General features: G+C 47.5%; 1 long non-coding RNA gene across 2 annotated transcripts in view; it reads left to right on the top strand.

The window, feature by feature from the left end:
• The window catches only part of LOC109286280 (uncharacterized), a 125,257-nt gene that overhangs the window by 19,471 nt on the left and 78,213 nt on the right, over nucleotides 1-27,573 (top strand). The window lies entirely within an intron of this gene.

The raw sequence follows: 27,573 nt of genomic DNA, 5'->3' as shown, positions 1-27,573 counted from the left end.
TGTCACCTGGTCCAGTGCTTCACCACCCTCCTTGTGACAGAGTTTTTCCTAATATCCAACCGAAACTTCCCTTGCTGCAACTTGAGCCCATTGCTCCTTGTCCTGTCATCTGCCCCCGCTGAGGACAGCCCAGCTCCATCCTCTTTGGTACCCTTCAGGTAGTTAAGGCTGCTATTAAATCCCCTCTCAGTCTTTTCTTCTCCAGATTAAATAAGCCCAGTCCCCTCAGCCTCTCCCTGTACGTCATGTGCCCCAGCCCCCCAACCATTTTAGTTGCTCTCCACTGGACTCTCTCCCTCTTGTCCACATCCTTTCTGCAGTGGGGGACCCGAAACTGGACGCAGGACTCCAGATGTGGCCTCCCCGGTGCTAAATGATTCCTATGGGTAACTCCATTGGGGAAGTTTGTCAAGTGCCTGTCTGTTGAAATGGTGGGAGTTGTGTAGCTATATCTGTCCGACTCAAGATTGCAAGCAGAGGAGTGCTCCAGAGATACTCTCCTATTTGTATTAATTAGAGTGTATCGTGCAAAGGGCCCGGTGGGGATCATAGGCCCAGATGCAGTACAACCGATAAGGGGGAGTCCATGCCCTGAAGAGCCGATGGCCTGAATGCACAGCAGACAAAGTGGGGAGGAGAGGGTGCCAAAGTGAAGGGCAGTGAGTTCCCTGCTTGGTTGGTGACAGAGCCAGGTGTAGACCCCACATCTGGACACTCGTTTGATGCCCAAGCCACTGGACCGCTCTGCGTCTTGCTGTGAACACCACTGAACTATTGGCCCAGCAAGGCAGGTGCTCCACGGGCTCAGAGGCTCATGCAGATCCCATCAGGCGTGTGAAATCGCAGTGCTGAGGAAGGATCTGCACCACCGTTCATCACTGTCGAGAGGACTGGAGACGGCCGATGCCAGCTGACCGTGGGGTGCTCTCGGTAGCTGTGAATAATGGCAAGCAGACTTCCCACCCAGCACCCTCTCGCGCTCTCCCCTCCCTTCCCCCTTTCTCCTTGACTCGCTCCTCTCTGCCATTTATCACCCGTCACATGTTCAACTAACAGATTTCAGCAGGAGGGGACCCCCCCCCCATAATTTTCCTTTTTCCTTCTGTTCACTCCCACCCAGGAAAAGGGGTACTAGTAGGCAGCCTTACAACTAGGCTCTTTCTATTCCTGCTTGGAGTATCCTCTCGGGGTGGGGGGCATCGTCTGCTTTTCCAGGAGCGGTGTTTTGTCAGGCCTCCCTTGCCAAGATTATGTCAAAGTGGAGGAGCGAGTGCATTTGGAAGGCAGACACCTCACCTGTTCTGTCATGTTACTGTCAAGAGGCAGGAAATACATCAGCGTGAATAGATATGAAACGATCGAGCTACCGGGAGGAAAAACACCCTGAAGAATTGACCTCTCCATCACTCGTGAGCGATGGTGAGCACGCGTGTCCCAAAGGAGCCCGGATCAGATCCTCGGCTAGTGTAACCCTGCTGATTGCAGCGGTGGGCATTTTGGCCTGTTGATTAATTCATCCCTCCTTAGAAAGCCTTTGCCCTATAGTAATGCATTAGATTTCGGCTGGGCCTCTGCACTGGGGCAAGTGCCACTTGATGGGCACACATTGCTTTAATATAGCACTGATTTACACCATCTGAAGATGGAGCAGGTCCTTAAGGAATCTACCGTGAAGCATATAGAGTAGACCAAGGTGATCAGGAACAACCAGATGTGATAGACCTTGACTTCAGCAAGGCTTTTGATGCAGTCTCCACAATGTTCTCATTGACAAGCTAAGGAAATACAGACTGGATGAAAGTATTGCAAGGTGGATACATAGGTGGTCAGATGATCATGCTCAATGAGTAGTCCTTAATGACTCGGTGTCTAGTTGGGAGGAGGTGTCAAGTGGTTTCTGTCTTGCGTCTCGTATTGTTTGATATTTTTATTAAAGATTTGGACAATGGGATCGAGTATGCCCTTGGCAAATTTGTGGCTGACACCAAGTTGGGCGGAGTTGCAGACACTGCGGAGGGCAGGACCAAGCTCCAAAATGACCTGGATACTAGACTGGAAAAATGGTCTGTAATCAATCAGATGAGATTCAACAAGGAGAAGCGCAAATCCTGCACTTGGAATTGCACGCGCAAATGCAGACTGGGGAATGACCAGCTACATTGCAGTCCTGCAGAGAAGGACCTGGGCATTATGGTGAACCATAAGCTGACGATGAGCCAAGTGTGCTCTTGTTGCAAAAAAGACCAACAGCATCCTGGGTTGTATTGACCGGAGTGTCCCTTGCAAATCAAGGGAAGTGATTCTTCCACTTTATTCAGCTCTGGAGAGGCCTCACCGGGAGCCCTGTGTCCAGCTTTGGGCCCTGCACTGGACAGTTTGGGAAGAGTCCAGCTCAAGGCAACAAAAATGATTGGGGACCTGGGAAGCAAGATTTATAAGGAAAGGCTGAAAGAGCTAAGGTCTTTTAGTCAGGAGAAGAGAAGACTGAGGGTGGGTTTGATCACAGTCTTCAAATCCCTGAAGGGTGATTACAGAGAGGATGGAGATGGCCTTTTCTTTGTGGCCATAGGGGACAGGACTAGGAGCAATGGCTTCAAGCCGCAGCAGGGGAAATTTAGGCTGGAGATGAGGAGGAGCTTTCTGACTGGGGATGGTCAAGCATTGACACAGGCTGCCTACCTAGAGAAGTTGTATTTCCATCCCTGGAAATTTTCCAGAGCGGGTTAAGACACTTGGCAGAGATGATTTCTTTAGGGATGATCTTGCCCTGAGCTGGGGGTTGGACTAGATGACCTTGTGAAACCCCTTCAAGCCCTACTTTTCTATAATCTTATGATTTGGCCTAACAAGTAGCAATGTGGAAACTACTCCAATTAAGTTAAGATTGCAGAACGGTTCCTGGAAAGCAAATCTTGAATTTGTAATCATAAACGTTGTCATCCAAAGCAGAGCCTAAGAGTTACTGTCATCCAGTCAGGGTTCAGAGGCTTACCACATGCCCCACATAATCAAGACAAACATCTCAAGTTTTCAAATTACTGAATAAAATGCCCTCAATCTACGGTCGAGTGACTTACTGGAGATTATTTTCTTATGAGTGCTGCTGTTAGATGAAAATTTGGGAGATATCCCAATCTGTTTTCAGACAGAAAAATGAAGTGAAAATAAGTAAATGATTCATTGCGAATCATTCATTCAGCACCAGCACCGAATGTCCTAGAAAACAGTATTAAGATGGCAATAAACACAGCAAAAGCAATTATGCATTGCATGGAGGGCAATCACTGCATGCTCCAGCAGATACAACATGCAGAAGGTCCCTTGTAGGCGAGCACAGAGCTATATGGAGGGACGTGTGTTGCATGTCCTGGGATATAGGAATAGATGCTATGCTGCTTGGTATATGTGATGTGTGCTGTATGTCCCAGGAAAGGCTCTGGAGAGGGATTGTCCTATATGCCCCAGTCAATTGCCTTGCTTTCAGGAGCAGAGTTGTATAACAAGTGACAAAAAAAAGGTCCGTTAAAGCTAAAATGCCCAGCTGTCAGCCTGTCCTCTGGTTACATGTGACAAATTTGGAGTTGCTGTGTAATCATTTATGAATGCTGAATCATTTAGGCCTGGTTAGCTGGATGCTTACTGTGTGAGAGCAGGGGTTGAACTCCCTAAGAGGCTGGCTGAAAAGCAGGCAGGCAAAGGAAGGGCTCAGGATAGCCCCCTCTCATCAAGCCCTTAAGGACTGCGAGGGGCAGTGCACGAATGGTTGGCTTGGAGTCGGTCTCTTTGTCTTGGACAACTTGGGAGACCGGTTTTGACCAGGACCACCAAGAGCACAGGCAGGTGTTAAAAAGGAACAGGATGAGACGTTGCATTGCCCTTTGCAAAAGGATTCAGCTCATTGAGGATTTAGCTATTGCGAACGAATGTCGGTGCGGATGCATTTCTACATCTCACTAGCTCCGCAGTCTTCCAACTGCTATCCCAGGGTGCACTGCTTCTTGCCAGGACGGACCCATCTGCTTACCCATTTGCACTCCATTGCTCTGGGATCTTGTTGGCTGGAAGGTTAGTCCATTTGCAGCTTCTTGCCGGAGCCTTGCACCTCGGCTCTTTTAGCAACGTGATTAGAGCAACAGCATACCCTGCCTCACGTAGCTGCTTGGAGCTGGGAAGAGGTCCTGGATCTCCTGGCCCCCTGGGAAGCGAGAGCTCTGATGACAAACACACCACAGTAGGCAGATATACAAAGCCCTCTCCAAACAGATTGCTGGAGGGGGCATTTAATGTGCAACAAGTAGGCTTATAAAACAAACCATGGTTGAAAGTTAGGTCCTTCTCTCAACTTCCCTCCTTCTCTCTATCCCCTGTCTCCTCCCCTGCTTTTCTCCCTTCTCAGCCTTGATGTCTCCTAAGCCTGTCTGTATAATCTTTGCTGAGCTTCCTGGATGGGCTACATGCCGATGGAACATGCCTTCATTTATGTACGCTCCGACTCCAGGGTCTGGAGAGCCAACAGTGAATTGCCGTGATTTGGGGAAGCTCCTTGGTTTGGCAGCTTCAACAAGCAGAATAAATCCATGAACTACCTATAAAATTGATCAAAAACAAACTATTGAGAGAGCAGCAAGATGCAAAGATTGGGCAGGTGCAAAGAGAGAAAGGGACACAATCGTAGTTGTTGCTTTATACAGTTTTGTCTTCTTTAACTCAGCTGCCGGTAACTGAGGCCTTGTATTCCAAAGCTGTACAAACCTCCAATTTTGGACAAAGTTTATTTAGACTAATAGGAATCTATTGAGATGTGAAATGTCTGGATATGCCTATTTAGGCACTGTAATATGTTGCAAACTCCTTGGATATGGATTGTTTGCTTTGAGCAGCTAACTTGTTTGCATCCGATCTTCCCTGTGAATGTCATCGGGTTTAGTCTCTGCCACTTTTATTTGGGCACGATGTGGGTGCAGTGCTTTAAATAGCAGTGCTGGGTGAGCAGCTCAGATTAGCCAGATTGGAAGATGAGCCTCAGAGAGAGAGTTGCAAATAGGTTGAGTTTTGGCATGGTCAGTTGAGGAGAGAGATGGCTCAAGGCATGGGATGGAGGATGCTCTTGGGATTTAGGAACTGAACAAGAACTGTGAAGATTTCAGTTTGGTTCCTGAATTGTAGAGTGACTTGGGTTAGTCTCTTTATTTCTTTATGCCCATGGTTCCCTTCTCTGTAAAATAGGGTGTAATAATTCTTCCCATCAATATAGACCCCACATTTTGGGGGAGCAGATGCTGTCTCTTGCCATATGTGTGCGTATATAGCGTCCAGGGCAATGGGCTGGAATGGGGTGATCTGTGTTGGCAGCGCTGAGTAGAAATCTGTGAAGAGCTGGCAATAGAGAACGTTATTTGTGTTTATTACGATGGCAGCGTGGGCTAGAAACCAATATTCGGCTCCATTAATGTGAGATTTACAGGTCTTTAAAGATGAGAAGAAGCTACCTCTGTGCCTACAGATCACTCATCCGTCTGCCTTTTACCCAGAATTAGCACCGTCATTGTTGGAAAAAATGGCAGACAGGACCATTAGGACTGCATCCAATGTCCCTGGGAGTTAATGGATAAGCTCCCACTGATTTCCCTGGGTATTGGACCAGGCCTTCGGCTGCTTCAAAACATTTCCAAGATGCAGCTGCATGGGGAAAATAAAGCACCTCAATCCTTCACACATGGCAGAGTTAGAGATCCTTAGTTGGAATAAATAAGCATTTCTATGTTGAAGTTGATAGCATTGCCCTAGTTTATGGCAACTGATGATCTGGCCCCTATTTTCATGGATTGTCTACTGCTCTGGTAACTCCCCAATTGGGATGTACCTCTCTGCAGTCCCTCTAAGTCCAGGAAGTGTTTAAGAGAAAATATCGGCTTGCTTGCAGTCTCCAGTTTGGCTTGTGTATGGGCTCAATGAGAAACTGCTGGGCTTGAACCAGTGTTAAGGTTACTGGGATATGGTTCATCACTGCTTTACCTTTTCTGGAGTCATTCGAACCTGCATGAAATGGGAAATTGTGCTACTATCTTCATGGAGGTTAATGGAGACTCGTCAGTCAAGCATCTGGACCCAGAACAGAAGCTCAGGTGTAGCAAATGATTTCATAAGGCACAAAATAATTGGGTTCATGGACAGTGCTCTGTTTGCCTTTCTCCAGGAAGGGGGACATGTGTATCCTATAAAAGTAGGGTGCTTGTACATGTGGCACTGGTTTAATCCGGAAGGTTTTATACTATGCCCCCTAAATTGAAATGGTGGGTTTTTAATTGAAACCCACCATTTCAATTTTTTTGTCACGTTATGGTGAGGGGCCTGATCCTTTCTTTTGTTGTTGTCAAAGCCAGAGTCTGCCTGTGGCTGCAGGGCAAGCTGCCAGTGGGCTGAGTGGCCCCTGAGCTGTGGGGAGCCCTGGTCCTTCCTTCTGCAGTGGTGGTGCCCCTTGGGGCCTCCTGGGTTGGCTGCTAGTGAGCTGGGTGCTGCCCCAGCTCGGAGGCAACATCCAGCCTGATCCATCTGTTCCCCAAGCCTGCCCGGGGAGCAGCGCCCGGTGCGATTACAGCGGACAGGCTCAGGGAACATTTGGATCGAGCTAGGTGCTGCCTCTAACTGGGGCAGCACCCAGCCCGGTAATAGACTGCCTGGGTAGCCCTGGATGGTACCGCCACTGTGGAGGGAAGGACAGGGGTCTTCCACAGGCCAGGGGCTGCTCAGCCTGCAGGCAGCTTGCCCCCGGCCATAGGCAGGCTCTGCTGCAAAAAAAAAAAAAAAAAAAAGCATTGGGCCCCTCACAGCTTTTGCCTTCAGCAGGAGCCTAATCCTTTTTTTCTGCAGAGCCTACCTGTCTCTCCCGCAGCTGGGGGGTGAGCTGAAGCTGCATTGTTGCAGTTTGCAACATTGCAAACTAAGTTACATGTGGACCTAGTTTAGTTTGCAATGATGCACATTTATTTAAAACCTCTAAAAGTCTTGCACGTGTACACTGTGACACCATTAAGCCACAAAAAGTGACATTTTCATCATGTGTACCTGTTAATGGTGTCATGTGTACAAGCACCCATAGAGATTAAGCTGTTGGGACTGATTCTTCTGACACAGATTGTCTTATCACTTTGGGCAAGCAAACCCAACCCTTACATTTAGCCTTTCCAGATTTTTCAGCAACTGATGGTAGATCAGCTTCCATCTACTTGGGGAGGAAATGTGGGTGTCTTGGTTGCCTTGGTAGCTAGCAGTACTTGGGACTACAATTTGCTGGTCTAAAAAAGGCAAAGAGTTGGGAAAGGGAGTTGCGGGAGTGAAGTATAAACATCAAACGCTTGCTCGAAACAATCTCAAGCGGGAAGGAAGCAGGCAGGAGCTGGAACAGGGCAGTTCAACTGGTTGGGACTAGACTGTATACAATGATCATGGCAGTGGCAGTTGTGTATTTTTTCTTCTCCCTCCTTTATTTGACCACAAAAGCCTCTGGGAAGTTCTTCTGCCTAATTAGCATGCTGCCCATGCAACAAACGGCCATTGTGAACCAGCGAGTCGAAATGGTTGAGTGGCAGAATGTGAAAAACATGGTTTGAGGAAGCTGGAGCGTTCCAGACCATCTGAAAAGAGGCCAATTGATAAGTGACAGCTGGGTTCACAAATCTTGCATTGCCTCCAGTGGTGTCCAGTACATGAGGATGTGGAAAGGCATTTGTGTGGATGAGTGTTTACTTCGCTTTGGTAACCAGAAAAAGGGAGAGAGGAAATGCCATGTGACTGGAGCCTGTTTTATAATCTGCTATAAGTGGCCTTGTTTAATTCCTCAAAACATAGAGAGTCTTGGATGAGAAGAAGAAGAAGAATTCACTGATCCTCTGTAGCTCCTTTTGACTGACGTTCTTAATGTGTGCTAGAGACAGTTACTATACCCTCTTGCAAAGTAGGAAAGGATTATTAACATGGGGACACTGGAACGTGAAGTGGTTGAGTGTCTTGTCTAAAGTTAGATAATAAATGGTAGAAATGGGGGGAAACCCAGGTATCCTGACGTGCTCAGTTCACTGTGTACGGAGCCGCTCTGCTCCAGTCCAAGAGGGCAATGTCTGTTGTTCCACTAAAAGGTGTGTACATACCCTTAGTTTCACTTATTGTGGGGGTGTAAGGGCTTAGTTGCTGTCTTTTACCTACGTGAGGATGGAGAACTTTCCTTCTGATCATCAGGATGATCATTTTTGTTTAATTAAGTAGATGAAAAGTGTCTGTTCAGAACTTAATTATCCACATAGTTAGTGAACCAGATTATGTAGAGACTGAGGTTTGTAGAATTTCCATCCTTGGACATTTGGAAGTGCAGGTTAGACGCACGCTTGTCTGAGGTGGTTTAAACAGGGATGATCCTGCTTTGAGCAAGAGGCTGGGACTACACGACAACCTGAGGTCCCTTCCAGCATTGCTGTTATTTTTTTAATGATTCTTTGATTCTAGGGATTCTGGTTTTGCAGCATAGTTTAATTTATTAGGCAGTGCAAATTGTGCTTAAATATTTTGCAAGCTATCCTGTAACAAACATGATTTGAGAACATCTTCACTAAAGGTGACCTATGGACTGGCCCTATAGCCCAGTCCTGTAGGTGTGGAGTCACAGTTGTCTGTAGCTGGGTGTCTAAGATATTTTGAAGACAATACTCAAGCCTGTAGGATGCCATAGTGTCCATCTGAGGGACACCAGGCAGGTCCATCAAATGAAAAGGAGTATTTTCATTTCAATATCAAAGTTGACTATTTTCCATGAATCTATTACCAATAACTTGGCCATGAAGAGAGCTCAGTCTCTGGAATAAAGCAGTTCTTGTGAGGTTTGGACCAGCTGCTGTGAGGTCTGGACCAGCTGGCATTATATCATTATTGTGGGTTGCTATGTCTCCTATAGCAGAAATGAGCAAACACAGCAGCCAAAAATGTCTGATAATTTTTTTTAAAATAAGCTCATAGGTACAACTTTCCTCTGCTTCCAGGATAGTTTATTACAAGAATTAACTACCAGCAATATCGACCAAAATTGTGACTTGCAAAGATACCTATACCAACTTTTCTTGGGTAGCAAATTTCCAAGTCAGAAAGCGCACCATCAACCTGACTCTCAAAGTAATGGTTAGCCAGTCGGGAAACTGAACCACGCTGGATGACCAGTTCTGTCCATGGACACGAGCCAGTTCCCACCAGTGGGGATCTTAATCCTAATGTGTCCGTGTAGAACAGCTTTACTTTTGAATAATGAATGCTTGCAGCAAGCCAGTTGTGAGCAATCTGAGGTGAAAGGATCCGCAGAAAATTTATGACAAGTAATTTTGGATAACTAGTGGGTTTGAGAAAATGACTGCCTGCTTCCAGGCAATTTGTGAACAGCAAAGTTTGTTGAATAAATCAGCCGTTACAAATTATTGCCCAGATCTAGTGTACGAGAGAAATAGAAGGAAAGACGCTGATTATCTGTTCACATTCGTTTTTTATTTTTATGTTTTGCCGGGAAATTATTACGTCGGAGTCAAGTGCGTCAAAATAATTCTACCTGTGGCCATTGTCTGCCTTGTCCCCATTTATCTGGCTAAGCCTGTATTCAGCACACTGTCATGCATGTGCTTAACCATGCTAACCGCGTGTCAAAGCATTTGTTGGATCGGGGCCTTAGACGATACAATTCTTATGGCACGTAATGTGTCCGTCTCTGACACAGATTGGAGCCGTGATCCTGATGTGCACCTCCAGAATACAAATAATTACTTATGGACCAAGAACAAATGCATAGTAGAGGCCTGATGCTAGAGCCCCGAGGATGAGTAACCCTTGTTCAGGTAGCTTCGCTGACGTCCGTCGATCTGCTGTTTTGCGTAAGCGCTCTTTGGTTTGAGTAAGCGTTGCTGAAAGAGGCTCTGAGCATCGTCCAAGGATGTTGGCACTTCCAGCAGCTGGTGATCCTTAACCAACAGAGTCTCACATTGTAGCTTGTAAGCTTGCCTCTTACTCATGCTGGTGAGGCTCTCAGCTGGTGTAAATAAGCATCCCTTCTTTGAAGGGAATGGGTCAAACCCTCAGCTGATGTAAATCAGTGATGCTCCACTGCCCTTTGGGTTTCTGCCAGCTGGGGATCTGGTTCATCGTGTGCCCAGTAAATGATGTGCTCCATGTTTGCCATAAATCGCGTTTGTCCCGAGATGGGCCCACGTGACAAATGGAAAGAAATCTCTCGACCCATTAAGTGGTTATTTCCCTTATTTTGCGGTTACTCAGGGTTATAAGAGTTAGTCCAAATGCAAGTTCCTCTTGTACGCATCCTCTAGCTTTTCTCGGGCTGGACGCCCGAAACCGAAATGCACATAAATATACCAAAGGTCAATAAATGGAGATTCACAGATACATAATGCCTTCTATCTGCCTCCTCTCTTTCCCCCCGCAAGCCATGCATGTGACTTAGCCTCCTCTTTAGATAGACCCGTTATTGTAGTATCTTGGTCACGGTGCAGTTTCCCGACACTGATGAGACACATGATAGAAAGATGTCAGAAAGCACCATCAAAGCCGGCTTCTCACAGGGTCCCCTTGTTTGCACAGAGTCCTTTGTGGACTGTAGCGTTAAACAAGTCTTTTCAGGCTGAGGGGGAAGTCTTAAACAACCAAGATAAATAATGACCAGAAGGCTTTCTTGTTATTAGATAACTCAGTACAGTAAAGGAGGCATGAACTCGGAGGCCTCCTGGAGGTAATCTGGTGTTTTCTGTGGCTGACCCCACAGATGGGACCATAACAAGATGCAGGAGGGTTTGCGACAGATGCCCTTCCAGATAGGAAGAAGGTCAAGTGTAAGTACTTCCCAGTGGCTGCCCCAAAATTTCATTTCAGGGCTGGCACTGAAATCCGTTCGGTTCTTTTCCTCCCAGGAGTTGCATTCTCAGCTCATCATTCCCGGTGCGAAGTCTCCAATAGACACAGCTCAGTGATTCCTTTTCCCTTCTGAAATTCATCGCCGCAGTAACTAAGTTTGAAGGTCCTGCTCCAAAGTCAGCTGAAGCCAGTGGAAAGACTCCAGCCATCTTAGGCTCAAGTTTCAAAACCACCTTCTACTTCTTCTCTTTAGTCCACCATTGCTAGCTCAGTCAAGGAGTCCACTTCTGTCTATCACTGCTGCAAATTTTTTGGGAGAAACCTTGCCTAGTTGTGTGGTCCAGGACACTGATCTCCTGGCTTCCCCTAATTACATGAGCGTGGTGCCATACGACTTTATATTTTTCAGCTGATTTACGTGGTGTGGCTCCATTGAAGGCAAGGGATGAGTCCCAGTTGATATAAATCGGCACAGCTCCATGAGAGGCACTGCATCAGGTCCTCAGTTGGCACAACGCAGTGCGTATCCATGAAAGTCGACGTGCCAAGGCTTCTGTTGGGGTAGATTGATCCAGTTCCATTAAATCAATGGGCTCAGACCACAGGTGGTGTGAATCAGCACAGGTCCATGAAAGTCAATGAGCCTGCTCTCTAGCTTTTGCAAGTCAACTTGGCTTGCCAGCAGTTGTACTAATTTCCACCGCCAGCTGAGTGTACGGCTGCTAAGCTTTGCCTTGGTGCGGACGTCCAGGCAGCAAATCCAGCCACGGGGGAGTTCGCTGGGGCTAGTTTGCCACTGTCATCTAAGTGTCAACCCTCACTGTCACACCATCCAGCTTCACACCACCCTTCACCTTGGTACCGTAGCACCCAACGACAGGTCCCTGCTGTCATTTCCCTACTCTGTACATGCAAAAATGGCAGCCAGCCACTCAAGTCCCTTGGGCAGCTTTGAAAATCTTTATTTTTTTTAAAAGACATTTCAGTCACTTTTGAAATCTTCTGGCCCAATTATGCATCGTGATGCATTTCTTTTTTTTTTTTTTTAAATGAATTTTTTAATGAATTTTATTCACCAAAAATGAAATCTCAGGAATTTGATGGATATTTTGAGCCAAAAATAACCAGGGAAAGCATCACAAAAATGTCTAAGCATTGCGTTTCATGTCATAAACTGCAAGTCGCTTTGTGCTGTCGTTTTTAAACAAAGCTTCTCACCTTTTAATTTCTTTTGGTTTAAAAACAATTAAAAAAATTAAATAAAGGGTTAGATAATCTGAATCCCAATAAAATATTTTGGATCAAATGAAATATTTCCTGTTTCAGCCCAAATTTATTTTTTCACTGATTTTTTTTTTCTTTTTCATTTAACTGAAGCCCCCACCATTTCTATTTCCATTAGACTCAAATTTCCCCCTACATTTGTGAGTCAACTACTGACCAAAAGAGCCGTTCTCAACTCCAGTTACAGCTTCTCTGGGCTGTTTGGGTGGTATGATGGTACCATAAAGCCATGTCTGGACACTTCATGGATGGAGTTGACCTTGTGAAATGGCACTATGCCACTTGTGTTGTATTCTGGTGCTTTGGGAGTGGTTTGGGCAGATGCCAGGGTAGTGCTGTGTAGTGGTTATTCTTGGCTGTCAGGAGAAACCTCGGGCTTTAGGTTTAGTTACAGAATGACAGTAGGGGTGTATGGGGGGGAGGACATAAAAGCATGACAAAAATGCATTTGAGCTTCCTCCTCCTCCCAACAAGCAAAAAAAGCTTGGCCAAATGACCAAGCCAGAGCTCAAACCCTGTATCCTTCACTGCAAATGAAAAGGTTCTTTAGACCATTTCAAGACCTGATAATGATTCAGTTGCAGCTTGGCAGGGCATTGGTGTGATGGGCTAGGGAATGAGCAGGAATAAGCTTAAGTTTGCTTTCAGATGGGAATGGAGCACAAAATGCAAATTCTGGTTTATACTTGTGTAACGAGATTCTGTAACCTTCTCTCTAACCTTAGTTAAATGTAATATTGCTTGAATTATTTTCCCAGCTTGCAATATGCTCCTCCCCCCCCCCCCCCCCCATCTTTTCAAACAATCTCACATTAAAGACACATCAGGAGGCACAAATCCTTTCCGGGGGAGTGTGGGAGAAGATGGGAAGTTCTTAGAGCTGTCTAATACCAGCATTAGAAAGTTGTAAATAGAGATGTTCAAAGGGAAAAATAGGCATATACCTTCAGCCCCAAGTGGATTGCATTAGGGGATGTAGTAGTTGCTGCGCTGCATCAAACCAGTGGTCCATCTAGCCCAGTTTACTGTCTGTGATGGTGCTAAGTGTTTCAGGAGAAGGGGAATGAAACTCCACGGAGGGAGGCTTTCAAAGGCAAAAATCAAACTTGGATACCCGAATGCTTTTGGAAATCTCAGACTAGGTTTTTTGGGTGAATCTGATATTTTTTATTAGACCAACTTAAATAGTTGGAAAACAATTATTAAGCAACCTTTCGGGTTCAAAAACCCGTCATCAGGCTAAGGAAGTTTCAGTTTGGAAATCTCGACCCTAGTAGACAAGTATGGAAGGATGGTCCCATAAAAGGCAGTGTCTTCTTAACCTCGGGTACTTAGTAGAAGTGGCCAGTAGTTTATTGATGAAAGGGCGTGCACATTTAATGTGCATTAGCCCAATTTAAGGTGCGTTAAGGGCATGTGTCTACACATGTGCACCCATAATGTGCCTTTAAAATGGTGAATTTAGGCTATTCCCACCTAAGTTTGATACCCACATAAAGCAAGTATCAAATGTAGGTGTGATTAATTAAAGCACATTAACGCACATGTAGATGCATTAATGCGGTGTGCGCCCACTGACTTGGGAGTAACTTAAGTCCCAATCCAGTCTATGCACCTGTGTTAATGTGCATTTGTGCGTCTACATGTTTGCTAATGCAATTTAGCTTTTTGTGGATAAATTTGATGCCACTTTACGTGTGCATGTGTCGACGCGTGCCTAAATCACCTTAATGTGCACTAGGTGAATGCACATTAAGTCTAGGCGTGCGTAAAAGCACACGTAGACATGCCCAAAGAGTAGACTGCTTTCCACCCAAAACCCTGTTTATCGAAGCTGAAACTTTTTGTGGGAAGACGCTGTTTTAGATTCATAGATTCAGTTTTTTTGTGAAGCTTTTGAGGGAAGGTTTCTCAAGCCCAGGGTAGAATTTCTGGTCAACCCCCTGTGAGTGGTGTCAATGAACTACTGGTGGTCATAGCACTCAGCTGGGCTGTGAGAGACCTAGCTTCAAGTCCTGGCTCCATTTGGCTCGAATCTGGGCAATCTCCCACATCCCAGGTGGGTGTCAGAGCAAGCCGACTCTAGAGTCTGGGAGTCCTTGCAGTTGGTGCTGCTTCACTGGGTGCAAATAGCTGCAAATCCTTTGGGGCAAGGAGAGTGAGAACCTCTAAAATGCATGCACGTTCGCACACGTGGCACAAGGATGAAGGGGTCGTAGAGATCTCAGATATGGAGCTTTTCCCTGTGTAGGGAAAATTCTCCTAGGTCTTGCACAGTGGAGTTATGCCTGCTTAATGCTAGTGAAATAGTCAAAAGCAACAGACATGTGCCTGGGAATCTGCACTAACGAAGTTAGCAACAGTGTCGTCCCCTCTCGTTGTGAAAAGGGAGGTCAATGAGCAACAAGAGGGACTGTGCGATCGGGAACTTGGCAGGCCCATGAGCGCGGGAGCCATGTCCACTCCCTGATTCAGGAGCCAACTATTTTAAGTCAACTTTGAAAAGGCCGCACACTCCAATTATTCCTACTGTGCTACTGGCAGTGAGTCCCAGAACCTCCCTTCTATATTTTTAATGAGCATTGAACTTTATTTTCCACTTGTTGGCCAAAAATGGGAAGAAAAATGGGTAGTGAACAATGACTCAGAAAATTGAGAAGCAGAAAAAATCAGTTAAACTGCTCTCTGGTAGTTTTCTGATCACCAAACTGAGCCTCAATGAAGTGTCAGAGTTAGGGTTAGATGTTTTCCATGTGCAGTGGCCCTGCCACCCACGTCCCCAGCAGGGATTGATCCTGGGACCTCCAGCACCGCTCCACAGCTCTCCGTTCTTTGAGCACCGGGGACGTTGCAGTGAGCAGTAACAGTAGTAGGCTGGTTTCTTCTAGTTCACCAGCCACTAAGTATAAGTAACTAGCACAGACTGCCAATGTAGATCATGCACGTTTTTATTTCCATTGACTTTTTCATTGTCTTGGCAATAGAAGATTTGCACAAGAAACTGATGTTGTGGACATTAATCCAGCACGCTGAGCTGGTAGCAAAGAAATAGCATGAGGGCTATACGTCGTTGAGCGTATAAGGAGTCCTCTGACTGGGAGGGCTGGGAACACTATGTTTGCTTCTGGTTCACAGCTCAGAGCATTGATGGAAACTCCTTTTCCCTCTATTCTTGCCTTTGGGGTTTAGACCCAGCTCCTTGGTTTCATGCACAGTCTTCTCGAGCCTGAGCTTCATTCTTGTCAGCAAATGCTATCGGGCTTTCTTGGCCAGACGGAGCTAAATGAGCACCTGGAATGGGAGATGTAGGTTTCTGCTCTCGTCCCTTCCTTTGTGTGCACTTTCCCTTCCCCATCTTTTTTTTTTCTTTTCTTTCGTATCGCTTTCTTTTTGCCTTCTGTTCCATATAGTTTGGCGGATATGCCTGGGGCTGTGTCTTTTGCAACAGCGCTTTGATCCAGTGATGTGAGGAGCAGCTAAAAGCAACACCCTAAGCCTATTGCGACCAACATTTTGCCTGGTCTTGGAGTGTAATAAGACCAGATAATGCCTTTAGTTGCATATAAGAGTTAGCACCAGAGACAAAAGCTGCATTTTGCCATCCTTCTCTCTGCCCTTTTGCTAGCAAGGAAACAGGAGCAGACTTCAACAGACAAGGGATTGGCGACTGTCCCAGGCTGTTGTAGTGCACCTTATTCCTTCAAATACAAGACACACCTTTTCCAATCAAATAGGTCTTCTGAAAATGGCCTGTGCCCTAAATTTGAGTTTGTTGCTTGCTCCCTTCCTTCATTTGTTCTTTCCTCCTTATAAATAAATCCACTTTTATGTGCACTCTAGGGCTCATACCCTTGGAAATACGTCTTTTATTTCATTTTTAAATTCTTTTTTTAAATTAAGAGTCAGAAAATGTGGGTGCATCTTAAATTCAGGAGTATCTTTCATTTGAAGGAATACGGTACTTCTCTTTTCCCCCCATGAGGACCTAGTATTCGCACGGCTTTAGTAATATCCAAAAATCTGTCAGGATGTAAAAAGGCCTGTGTGGAGATAAAACTCTTGCCCTCTGCCTCGGCCATCGCTGCTCTAAATCCCCTCTTCCTCCTTTCCTGCTGGAGCATCTAAAGATGATGCCGCCCGATGTTTCTTATAAACTTTTTGCTCTTCTTTCCATGATGCCAACTGGCAAAAGCATGCCCATGTGGAGCCAGCTGTGGGAGAATTGCTTTGCCTTCTCAGGAAAGCTAGGCAGAGAGTCTCATTCCTCTTCTCTCAAACACCCCAGAGAGAGAATTTGGTTTCCTTTCCCCCAAGAGAGACATCTTCTCATGTGCCATGACCCTCTCGGAGCAGACGGAGAAGAGGGCTTGCGTCACGTCACCTGAGCAATTTCCATTGCAACCCATCTGTTTCATGAGACACATTCCCAGCCTCCTCCAAGATGCCCGAGGAAAGCCAACACCGGCACAGCATCCGAGTGGCCCAGCGGTTTAATATTCGGCGCAACTCCTTGCTCTGCTGTTTACATGGGGAACACGCCGTGGAGGCTGGGGGCTCTTAAGAAGGTCAAGACAAGATCAGATGAAATTTCTTCCTCCCTTCCCGGCTCCTCAAGTATGTCGTACAAATTGCGTTTCAGCTCTCCCTAGCGATACCATCTTCCCTTTTATCCTGCACACAGATGCTCTTTGATATTTGTCTGCCTGCCTGTGCCTCATTGATTCGCCAAGCTGCATTTCCTCCATAAACTTCTCATTCAGTTTATTTCATTTTATAAAATATCATATGCAGCAAAAGAGCCGAGTCTGCTTTCCCCGTATGACGGCGTCGGAAGGAAACAGCTGCCCCCTTTTACTCTTGTGATCTTTGTGAAATGAGAAAGAGAGGCGTTAGCAATGCAAATTACCTTGCTTCTGGTGGGTGCTTAAGTGCCATTAATCTCGGTTTTTCTTTGCTAAATGGGATGTAGGAAGGAGGCTTCTTGAATGTGAAGCACGGCTTTGGTTTTAAGGCATTTGGCTGCGACTCGGATGATCTGCGCTCTCTTATGCACTCCCACAGTGATCTCAGGACACTTGCTCTGTTCCTCAGTTCCCTGTCTGTGAAATGGGGTCAATGTTCCTTCTGGCCTGGTTAGATTGGTCTGACCAGCCCTGTCTTATACCGTGCATGCACATCTTGCTGGGCAACGGGGCTCTGATCTCCCTTGGGGCCTCCAAGTGAGGAATGAGAAGAATGACTCTTTGTGGCAGAGGCAGAGAGAGAACATTTTTCTTTTGGAGTATGGTAAGGAGAAGATGCTGGGGAAGATAAAAGTGGGGGGAACAAGTTCATCATGCACAGGGCGAGCACTATGGTGGTGTAATGCTGGCTTGACACCGCTGGCTTCAGCGGTAAACCAGATCCTCAAGCTTGTTTCTGAAGGAGAGGACTTGGTGAAATGCAGACAAGTGGGACTAACTTCATGCATGACAGAAGCCACTCAAATATTGTACCGTTCCTAAGATCTTGGGGTGGGATGGGGATCCAATAACAGAGTATGAGGAATCCCACCCCCCCAATAATGTGTCCAGCCACTCAGATGATGAACCTCAGGGGAAATGTCTTCCTTTACCTATCTAGCAGTACCAGACCTCAAATACCTTGACCTATCTAGCAGTACCAGACCAGCAAAACCTTCATTCTAGTTAGATGTGCTAGAAGAGGCCATTATTAGTTATAAAATTCGTTCCCTTTTAATAACAGTGGGAGCTGAGTGTCATATTTTCCCTGGTGGGAACTTAATTTTCCTTTTAAAAGCAACTTTCACATGCATAACACCAGACTACACAGGGCATCGTGGACTGTAAAGACAGACTAACTTGCAATACCTCATTCAGCCATGAGATGTCTGTTTGTGCTATGCAGAGTCTCATGAAGGAGGTGGACCATGGTGAACAAGGGAGACGGACCTGGGACTCGAGCTATGCAAACTCTTTTCATGTTGGGGCTGTCACAAACACCTCCTGTTCAGCCAAGGCTGTGCTTCCGTATATCACAACGTGGATGGCAACTAAATACTCACGGTAGAAATTTCATGTTAGGTTTGTTTCTGCCTTTGAGTTAGTGCCATGATAGCACCGGTGGAGAAGCAAGTCCACTGTGCTGGGTGCTGGAGCTACAGCAAGAAAACAGCAGTCCCTGCCTTGAAGACCTTATAAATTAGAGACAAGACCTTTAAAAGCTTGAAGCAAATGGGGAAATGAACTGACTTGCCAAATGCCACCAAGTAGGTGAGTAGCAGAGGCAAGACTAGAACTCGCTTTTATTAGGCAGTCAAGCCACTGTCAGCGGCTTCATCCTCCGGCTATTAAGTCCAAAGAAGCCTTTCCATCGACATAGAGAGGTAGATCAAAGCCTACGTCCTCCAGTGCAAGAGCTGTTTTTTGCACACACGTTCCTTGCCACCTGGGTAGAGCTTTCCATCATCCCGTCCAAACAGGACCGTGGGTCTTCACCCCCACGTGCCCTCATCTGTGCAGCTGCCCTCAAGTCTCCCAGAATACACCCCCCTCCCCATGCCTCCTTCCACAAATACATGGTTTGCTGCTTTCATTTCACTGGCGGCACTTTTACGATCCAAAAGGGTCAATGACTACAATCCGAAGCAATTTATTAACCAATAAAACCAAATTAATGGCCTTGTAAAACGCCTGCTAAGATGCCAAGGAAGGGTCTCCAGCAACAAATTCCACATGTTGGATCAAAACCCTGCCGTGCCTCGTTGGCCTCTGTCCCCCTTTGAGAGGCAGCAGCGCAGGTGAGCAGCCCTCTAGTCTGCACCCCTTTCTAGGTCGGAGTGAGCAGTAGTCAGGCCAGCTTGGAGCTTGCTTTTCACAGGGCCTGTCCAGCCCCAGTGCGTCCAAGATCAGGATTTGCAATGGCCAAAAGCTGCTTCCACCTTGAGGTGGGTTCTTCGTGAAGGCAGCCTAGGGATGTCTGGAGCCATCTGATGGCTCCTTCTGTGCTGGGTCAGATACAAGACTAAGAGGACTGATAGGGACATTGATATTCCAGGTCAATCTTCATATCCTTCCCCAACATTTTTAGGAGCCAGGAGAATGCTCTGGTTGGAAAGCTTTCCTGGGGGAAGAGTCAACAGTGAATCAGCAGTGTCCTGCCTTCATTTCATGTCTTTTTGCATCTCTCCAGCATGTGCTTCCCTGATTCCCATCATTACTGAGGTAACAAAACACGAATGAGTTTATCCTGCTAGCACCCCTGCGAGGTGGGATTGCTGTCCCCATCCTGCACGTGAGGAAGATGAAGATGAAGGGATTCACTGGTAGTCCCAGAGGGACTTCGCAGCAAGCCAGGAGCTGAACCCAGGTGTCCTGAGCCTGAGGCACATTGACTACTACATCTTTACTTCCTCCATGCGTTTGATCTGGTGTAAAGCAACATAGGTCCATTGACATAAATGAGCGCTTTACAGCTGTTGTAAATCCTTGTTGCTGCATTGAATGGACCAGATCAGGGGTCAGCATCTTACGGCCCATGGATTGGATCCAGCCCACGCAGTGATTTCATCCAGCCCACAAAGCCGGGACATCAGCAGCAACGCAACAGCCGGTTGCGCACACCCCGAGACATTGGCAGCAATTCAGCAGTTGGAGAAATTGTTGGGGGGTGGCAACAGCATCATAATGGGCATATGCCAAAACGGGCATATCCCTGTGCAACCTCTGTTAGCTTTGTGTGGCCGCTGTCAATCGGACGGCTCCAGGTCCACAACAATGCTGGGAAGTGCAGCTTGGAAAGACACAGCTGCTGGAGGGACCGTGGTGGCCAGCTGGGGTGGGAGCGTGTCTCCCTCCACCTACTTTCAGCTGCTGGAGGGTGGCAGAAGCCTGCTTTTGATGGGAGACTAGGTGTTATTGTGCTGGCAGAAAGCAGGGGGGTGGCCTGCTCCAGAGCAAGTCCGAGGATGGATGGATTCGTTGCATAGCCCGCGGCCTAGACCTGACGTACAGAATAGCCCTGCAGGCATCTCGGAGGGAGCAGTTGGACCTGGGGGTGCAGTCCCACAGGAGATGAAGCAAAACCAAGGGAAAGGTTCCTCCTCCACTTATGTCTCTCCTCTCTCTCTCTGGAGGTTGTGCAGAGAGGCCCTAAACACAGTGGAGGTGTAGCAGGGGAGGCAGGATTTGGGGTGTCACCACCACGCCGAGGGGAATAAATAGGCCGACAGGGACGGAGCACCATTTCCCACTTTAGTGCGGTGGTGGATGTAAGAAACCCAAGGCCTGCTGGCCCCGCGTGTTCGAAAATCATTTGTCCACATCAGCCTGGCTAATTCTCTTCTCTCCCTTCATTTGAGAGTCCTTTAAAATACTACTATATTTTAATTGCGAGTCCCTGCTGTGGATCACAACCAGACAGGGGCTGGGTGCTTTTTAGTGAAAGAAAAGTGTTTTAGTGCAGCTTGCAATTAAACAAGTGGTCACTAGATGACACCGATGCACCGTAAAGCTGCATAAGGGTCTCTGAAGGCCTAATGCACCAGAGGAACTGGTGGGAAATATCTTTTATTTTATTTGACTGGGGCTTGTACAGTATTTTGTGATGGTTGTTTCCTGCAAAATCTCCCTTTCTTGACTGTCAACCTGCCTGGTCCCTCCATGGTCACAGGTGGAAGAACAGGCATGTTGCAAATAGCGTCAGCAGCTTTTCTGCAAATGCATGGAAAAGAACAGTCAAAGAAACATGTAGGACCTGATTTTTCCGACGTGCTGGGCACCCATGGCTCCAGCAGAAAGCAGCAGGGGCTCAGGAGCATTGAAAAATCAGGCTTTATTGCCCGTGTCTGAAATGCAGCCTGGTCTGATCCTGCTCCTTTCCAAACAACCTCTCTCAGAATTAGTAGGTCAGGAAAGGTCATTGCCAAGGTGTGCTGGGACCCTGTGCAGCTGAGCTGTGCTTGGCTTTCTGTGGAAGATGCATCTTTTAGATGGCATGGTGATGGCTGTGCATGGGTTGCTGCATCTGACTTGTGACCATGCTGGGTTGGAGAGTCTTATTGGGCTGGCGGGCATGCCAGCAGCTTGATGTTGACTGCACGCTAAGCCCAAGCTGGACCTGGACCAGGCTGGATGGAGCTTGTAACTGAACTCCCTGGGCTAATAGGGACAGATGAGATGATATAATAATGGTTTAATATCTGTGAATGGACTTATTCTGGACTTACTTGACTTTCCCCTTGTTATTTTGATCCAGTGATTTGGGGGTCAGATTTTTGGAAACCTGTAAGCAGCAATCTGGTTTTTCCTAAGAACAGCAAAGACATGTGAACACATTGGCAGTTTTGCTCCGAGTTGCTGCAGCTTGTCAGAGAAGGGCACGCACGCAGTACGTTTCTGCATTGGAAAGCCATACTGAGCGCTGCTGTTGCAACTGCATATCAAAAGGACAGCCCGCATGCACGGTGTCACGGCTCCCTGCAAACCGGCAGCCTAGGCTGCTGCTGTATTCGAAAGTCTTGCAAGGGGAGAGACTAGGGAGGAAGGATGGTTTTGTGGTTTCAACCCAGGACGGTGGAAATGGGGAGTCCTGGATCCTAGTCTGTGCTCTGCCACAGATCCAGGGAATTTCCTTACCTCTAGTTTCCTGTTCTATACAATGAGGGTAATAATGCCCTATCTCTCTGGCATGCTGTGCAGCTAAATCTAGTCCTTTCTAGAAAGTGCATAGGCCGCCCAACCCATTCCTCACTGAGCTTTGGCAGGTGCCCACCACTCTGGTATCCCAGCTCGGATATGGAGTCCAGTACGTTTGCAGGGGGAGCTCCCAGATGAGACTGGCTCTGTAGCCTGTATCTTTGCACATTCGCCCCCTAAACAGCTGCTGACCTGACGGCGAATGGGTCTGAGAGGGCCTGAAAAGGTGGGAGGTCCCCGTATACGAGGTTTCTTGTTGTGTTGGCTGCTTACACACTCATGCCCCCCATGTAAGCTCAGATGCAGTGATACTGTGCATAAAGCCACTAGCTTTGGGACAGATCAGAGGAGGGGAGCAGACAGTCTAGCATGCCATGTACCCAAATGGCTCCAATCTCTGATGGCTCTTGGGGTGCTCTATATTAGCTCGCCTGGTCAGGTTGTCTGGATCAAGAATCATGAGCCTCTGCTACCTAAAGTGAAAGACCAGGGACTTTAGCTTGGTGGCATCCCCAGCTGCCTTAATAGAGCTATGGCAACTTATATCAACCGGAAGCTGGCCCGTAGAGTCTACTTGGTTTCCTTGTGACCTTACAACACAGCCTTTTATTCTCTGAACTCTGTAGCAACAAATGCATCCTTCTAGCAGCCTGTTTCCTGCTCAGTGGGCTCATTCGTTGTCGTAGCCAAAGGAAGTCGTGGACTGAACCCCGGTCCAGTTTCCTTTCATGGCCGTCGGCATGCTCACTTCAGCTGAAGGATGGGCTGGCCCTTTAAGTTGACTTGATCTTGGGTCAATATAAAGACTTTTGTACCTAGGGCTGGTCCTTTATCTAGCCTTGAGACCAAGGTTTGCTCTAGAACAGAAGACTTTATTTCGGGATTTTCAGATGCTAGGGAGCCACCACCAAAGTTGGGTGTCTAGAAGGGAAAAGCACGGCTTCTGTTTTAGCAACGTGTCCTAGGAATGTGCCCTGAGGATTCAGCTTTCTCTTCTCTGCCGAGCCCATCCCAAGCCAACACGGATCAATGATGGGTCTTCTCTTGCCGGCAGCTGTCCTCAGCAGAGGGCAGGAATTCAACGGAGGAGCGTTTGCAGCTCCTTCTCAAGACCTAGGGAGAGCAATTGAATTTTCCGCTGTTCCTCTGGTAGGCACATTCATTTTCTACTAAGGGGAAGCGCTGATGTGTGGAAGGGAATGTTGTGGTTTTATGTGTTTATAAACTACTGAAGACATCTCCGATCTGTGCTTTGCGCTTTTTATTGGCCATAAATTCACACTACAGCAACACTTTATTGCACCATAAGCAGACAGGTGGCTGCCCCTTTTACAACCCTTAAAATGCTGTATTTCGCACCAGCTCTTGGTGTTTGTCCTTTTATGCGTCTCAAGAAATGGAGGCGCTGACTTCTTAAGAGCCTGTGGTCAAATGTGTTAAAAAGGAAAGCCCTGAGAGAGTGGGAGTCACCTCTGTGGACTTGGACTCAAATCCTGGCCTGCATTACAAAGGAAATGGGGTTTTTTGTTCCCTGTTTTAGCTTTGGGTGATGCATTGCATCGCTAACCAATTCTTCTCGCCTGGTGGTGCCCAGAAGAAGCCGAGGTTTGGTAAAGGAGGCTATTGCAGGCCGGGAGAAGAGCTGTTTGGGGCCTCAGGACTGGTTTCGGTGGTTCCCAAGCGGAGGATGGGGTGGGAAGGGTACCAGAGGTGACGATCACAGCGCTTTAGCTGAGCTGTGGAGGAAATAGAGTTGAGCTAACTACAGGTAGCATATTGGGGGGACTTGGCTCCTCCTTTTTTTTTTCTCTTTGCCAACGATCCCCCTACATTTCTAATGGATTTGTTTAACAAACACTTCAGATTGACTTCAGAGCCCTACCCTAGGTGATCTAAGGTCACTTCAGGGCTCGCGTTATATCTCGTGAAGTCGGCGGCCGATGGTTGCACTTCAGCTGTGATACTACTTGGAGAAGCAGCATGCCTTCTGGTTGCCCACCTCCCTGTCTGTCTGTCACGGGGGCACAGAAGGGAATCACGGGGGCACAGAAGGGAATTGGTGAGGATTTATTCACCAAGGCGCCCCCGGGGGTTACAAGAAACAATGGCCACAAGCTAGCAGAGAGCAGATTTAGACTGGACATTAGGAAGAACTTCTTCACAGTTCGAGTGGCCAAGGTCTGGAACGGGCTCCCAAGGGAGGTGGTGCTCTCCCCTACCCTGGGGGTCTTCAAGAGGAGGTTAGATGAGTATCTAGCTGGGGTCATTTAGACCCAGCACTCTTTCCTGCCTATGCAGGGGGTCGGACTTGATGATCTATTGAGGTCCCTTCCGACCCTAACATCTATGAATCTATGAATCTGTCGGTCTAATGCACCATATAGGACAATCATCGGTGTCCAATGGATTTTGAATTTTGAAAGCCAGGTGGCATCATCTCCAATGTAATGGAAATGGGTGAAAATATCTCGGAGTATACATTATTTCTTTCCTCCCCCTCCTCTTCCCGGTTGTCTTTTCTCAAGGAGGTGAAGTGGGGATGGGTGGATACCGTCCTTTTGGAGAAAACCTAAGGAACAGTTGCAAAACCTCAAAGTCCCGTCAGTTTTGGTTCTCTCATTTGATATGGAGCAAACTCTCCCGTATTCCCCGTCACCAAGGAACTTCCACAGAGGTGACCTCTTGTCTTACCCGAGTTTTTGGTTGCAGCCGTGTTGGTCTAAGGACATAGGCAGGCAAGGTTTTTTTTTGAGTCCATGTGATATCTATTATTAGACCAACTGGTAGACCAAGTTGGCCTAATATCACATCTACTCAAAAACCCTTGCCCATCTTACCTGAGACAGTGGTGGTAGAATGCATTTCATTTTAAAGCCAGTCATTTTAATTTAGATGCACCTTTGCTGACCAGCACCATATTGCAAGCCCCCAGAGAAGTGCGACTCTCTTGTTTTTAATTCCCCAGAGCAGAGCAGAACTTAATTTTGTAGTGTGCTGGTGTGTGAGAGGGGGAAGAAGGGAATGGGTGTGCATTTGTGAGCATAGGCCACAAACCGCTAGAGGTCAGCACAGGCAAGGGATTGAGCAAATTCACCTGTAACCAGGAGGTAGAAGAGCGACGAAACCTTCTTCTGTTTAACATGGCTGCATGGATGGAAAGGGCTGCCGGTACCTGGCCACGGGCCTCGGGGTCTTCGTTCCGAGACCACTTCCGTCACAGTTTTGTAGCCACACCATCTTTTAAAAGCGAGACTTGCAGCAGATTGTATGGAAAGGGGCAGGGTAGGGGGCCCGGGCGAGTGGGGCCTTCAGTCCATCCCATGGGCCAGAGCTGCATTCATTTCTCTTGCATGCCCGGCTGGCAGCATTGGAGTGGTGTAGCTGTGATGGTCAAGGACACGTATGAGAGGCCAGTGCTTTTTGTGATTTCTTTGATTGGGCCACGTGCACAGTTAGCACTTTTGTGCCTGAAAGCTTGTTCAGCCTCTCTCCCAGTTGTACAGTTGGTCCAATAAAAGATACCATCTCTCAAATTAAGGTGCAAAGTGCTTTTACCAGCTCTGGGAGTTAGGAGGAGGTTCAGTTTCCAAGTCAGACCTGAAGAAGAGTGCCTTGCATTCAAAAGCTTGTCTAACTCTGTCTTAACTATGCAGTTGGTCCAATAAAAGATATCACCTGAAGAAATCTTTGCCTTTTGCAAGTCTATTTGGTCAGCCTTGCAGCTTAGCTGGCCAACAAAGGTGCTGGCGAGGTGATGGTTTCTTTATGCGGACACCTGACCAACAGCTTTGGGCATATCAGCCAAGTTCCTATCTCACATAGGTCACCAAAGTGTCCTGAGATGCTAAGGGGTATAAGTTGTAGCCATGTTGGTCTTATAATAAAAGATATCAGATTTACCCAGAGAACCTTGTTGGAGATGCTAATGGCTTTCAGCTGTTACTAGCCAAGGCCACGATACTAATATTTTTGACTGGAGCTTTGTCGGCAACTAAAATGATGGGCAAGTCCCCTAGACAGGTCCTCACAGAAGAATCTCATTCTCCTGAGGCCGCCAGAAGTGACCACCGGACTATGATACCTTTGGCTAATATTTCTGGAAGTCCTTCCCAGGGGATCCCCGTTCAGCTCTCATCAAGCCAAAGAAACGCAGAGCCCAAGGTTAAGCCTGTTGCTGAAATCAGCACCTTTATTTGCAATCTTCCCACCAGCTCAAAGGAAGGAAGCAGATTTGTGTTCTCCTCGATGACACCAGCCAACTACACAAGTGCAAAGCAGGCATACAAGGCCATCCTTCCTCCTGATCTGGTGTGCATTCAGCCCTTGGCTTGCAGTGGAGCAGCCATTTACCCAAGACATAGGGTGATGGACAGTTGTGCCCCTTCATTGAGCCCTAGGGTTGGAAGGGACCTTAAAGGCCATGTAGTCCCATCCCCTCTATAGATGCAGGATGTACTATTCCTGTTGCCACTAGCAGTAATAATAGTAGTGGTGGTAATTCACTGCCCTGTTTAGCACTCTACTTGAGGGACTCAAGGCACTGCAAAGTCAGGCTTTCGTTCCTAAATGAGAGGGTCAGTGTTAGTCACGTTTTGCAGACACGTAGGTAGGTGACATTGCACAGCTGCGGCACTCGGGAGTACGGGCCACTTTCTGGACTCCCAGTCTTATGCCTTAGCCAGGATCTTATGCCGTCTGCCCCGACGCCACATGGCCGGGGGTCCTGTATTCCTCAGTCCTATTATTCCTTCTCACCAATTTTAGAGGAGCAGCACACTTGTCTGCATTTACATCACAATGCCTGCAACATGCAGCGCTTCGTCCCGGGCTCCAAGAGCAGCAGCCGTTTCAGATCAGCTCTCTCTGCCCTGGCTCTAATCCGGCCGTCTGTTTAGTCGAGGGTTTAAACAATGCTTGGATAGCCAGGGTTGACTTCCTGTGCAGAGACGGGAAGCGCTGGTGCTAAGTCAGGGGCCTGAGCAGATGGCATTGCACTTGCCAAACCCAAGCACTGGCACCGGATGACAATTCAGTTGAGGGCACAGGAGCAACGCAAACCAGTTGCTAATTAGTAATTAAGCAGCGAACTGTGGAGAAGCAGGCGACCTAACCAGACGGCAAGGAGATGGGTGGAGGGACAGGACAGACAGACAGCATTCCAGGGACAGAGAGAGCTCAGGAGGACCCAGACTCGTCTTTACAATTTGCTTTAATGCCCTTGAGTTGGGATTTTTTTAAAAATCTTATCTCCCCTCTCTTCATCCCGGGTCTCCCATGCTTTGGCTGGACGGCAGCTGCTCGAACTGCTCTGGATACTGAATGCAATGGGCCAGCTGCTCAATGGATCCCTGCCCGCCTACTCCTCATCCTCTTTCATAAGATATAAATCTGTGGAAGACTTTAATGCCCTAAGAGGGAAGGCTCGACAGCACTGGCTGGAGCCTTATTCACGCTTTCCCTGCAACTGCTATGCCAACGCATCTCGGTGCCGGCCACCTGCAGCATCCCCTGCCATTTCTGGACCGATCCCCTCTGTCGAGCTTGCCAGACATCTCGCTTTTGACCTGCAGAAGCTGCCTCTGCTCGCACACCCACACACAAACCTCCTGCCAACGTACACAATGCTCACCTCTTGAACGCCTCTTTATTCCCATATAGAGTCCTGCTTCCATTGCACAGCTCGGCCAGTGCATCTCGCCGA

Source organism: Alligator mississippiensis, chromosome 13 (genome assembly GCF_030867095.1).
Source record: "Alligator mississippiensis isolate rAllMis1 chromosome 13, rAllMis1, whole genome shotgun sequence".
Classification (NCBI taxonomy): domain Eukaryota; kingdom Metazoa; phylum Chordata; order Crocodylia; family Alligatoridae; genus Alligator; species Alligator mississippiensis.
This window is presented reverse-complemented; position numbering and strand designations above follow the sequence as displayed.